Consider the following 1,912-nt stretch of genomic DNA (forward strand, 5'->3'; position numbering starts at 1 on the left):
CCAACCACTGAATCATCATCACTCTTGGGTATTAGTTTTTTTTAGTTGCTATGGACAGGTTGTTTCTAAGGCTGGATTTCAGCATATACGTCACATTTTGTTGGATAATATATGAATAATTCATCTCTGCTATTTCTACAAAAACATGTCGATTTATTGTGCTCTTCATGTAATAAAATGCCCCAAAGCACTTCATGGCAATGAGAAGAAGTATTTGGAGGTCAAGCACCAATAGGAGAACGATTAGGAATGCTGACCAGTATGAAGTGACTTGCTTTTAGGGATGACATTATAAGTGGGAGAAAGTTAACCAAGGGCGAGTTGTCTTGGTAGGGTGCCCAACTCTAGCTGGCCTATTCCTGGAGATTTCACCATGCGATTTTCTGCCTCCAACTGCTCCATACGGTTAATGAGTCATTTATTTCCCCATCTCCAATAATTGTGCAGCTGGTTAACAAAAGCATTCAAAGAAAACCAAATGCTACATTGATATCTCCTCCACAGATTCCGGAAGATAGCTGAAGGCCCTCTGGCCTCAGGTGGGATGGGTAGGTTTTGTACGTCGTGAAGCATTTGTGTTGGTTCAAATTCCTTTCATACCCCCCCCCCCCCCCCCCCCCCCCCACCCCCCCCCCCCCCCCCCCCCCCCCCCCCCCCCAATCCCTACCAGCAGAGGTATGGAACAGAATAAAGCAACTACTTCTCCACGATAGAAACCTTGGGTTTGGGCAGGTTCTCCGTTGTGTTCCATTTGTCCTGTGCTTTATAATGTGAATATGTTCACAACTGATGCTCACTATGCTTGATTGATTGAGCCTGGGTGTGGAGTCAGAGAAAAACAGAGAAACTGCAGACAAAGCTGGAAGCCAAAGCTGACACTTGGAGTAGGTATTTTAAAACACTAAATAAAACCCGTCACACATTATTAGGATCCCGGATGAGAACCCAACAATTTGTAAAACTCAGGAAATATTACTGCACCACAGGAGTGATAACATTGACCAATAGGTGTGTTGGATGTTGAAACAAACTTTAATTTAATCACACAATTAACCACATTAGCAACAAAGAGTTAGCTTTACAGTTAACAGTTACAACAGTTCTTAAGTAAAAGAAGAAACTTTAACTTACTCCCTCAACCTGCCACTATATTCCAATTAAGCCAATATATATTAAATACCACTCAGGAATAAAGTTAACAACTAGGGCTTTACTATCTTTTCTCTTTGCAGATTGTTTGGCGAGAGAACCTTTATAGACCAAACTGAAACACCTCTGTTCAGTTAGAGTTCTAGCAGTTACTAACTCTTCAGACAGACCTGGCTCCTCCCAATAACTACATAATCTCAAAGCACAGGGTATTCTTTTGTCTCTTCATACAAGATGTCCCTTGATTTGTTTAGCCATGACCAAACACAATACCCCTCATAAATAATCCACACCCCAGGGGTCCTCCAAACCTTAACAATATTCCATTTGCTAGCTATCTGTAAACAAGCAATAATAATCTTAATAATAATCTTCATTAGTGTCACAAGTGGGTTTACATTAAGAGTGGAAAGTAGTTAGTGTGAAAATCCCCATGTCGCCACACTCCGGCGCTTGTTCGGGTACACTGAGAGAGAATTCAGGATGTCCAATTCACCTAACAAAATGGTAAATCTATTAGCAAAACACTTCACCTCCAAATGAATGATTACCTTACTTTATGACACCTTAGTCACCGTTCTAGCAATCATACTGCCTGTATACATCTTAACCCAGGTTTTAATAAAATTACTACAACGAATATAAAATATAAATAAATAAAATATAAGTTCTCACATTCATCACAACACATAGAAACTAGTGTCATTGTTGCATAGATCCCTGATATAAAATATGCAGCAGTCAGCTGGGAAGATAGCTGAAG

This window comes from Scyliorhinus canicula, chromosome 11 (genome assembly GCF_902713615.1).
Source record: "Scyliorhinus canicula chromosome 11, sScyCan1.1, whole genome shotgun sequence".
Lineage (NCBI taxonomy): Eukaryota > Metazoa > Chordata > Chondrichthyes > Carcharhiniformes > Scyliorhinidae > Scyliorhinus > Scyliorhinus canicula.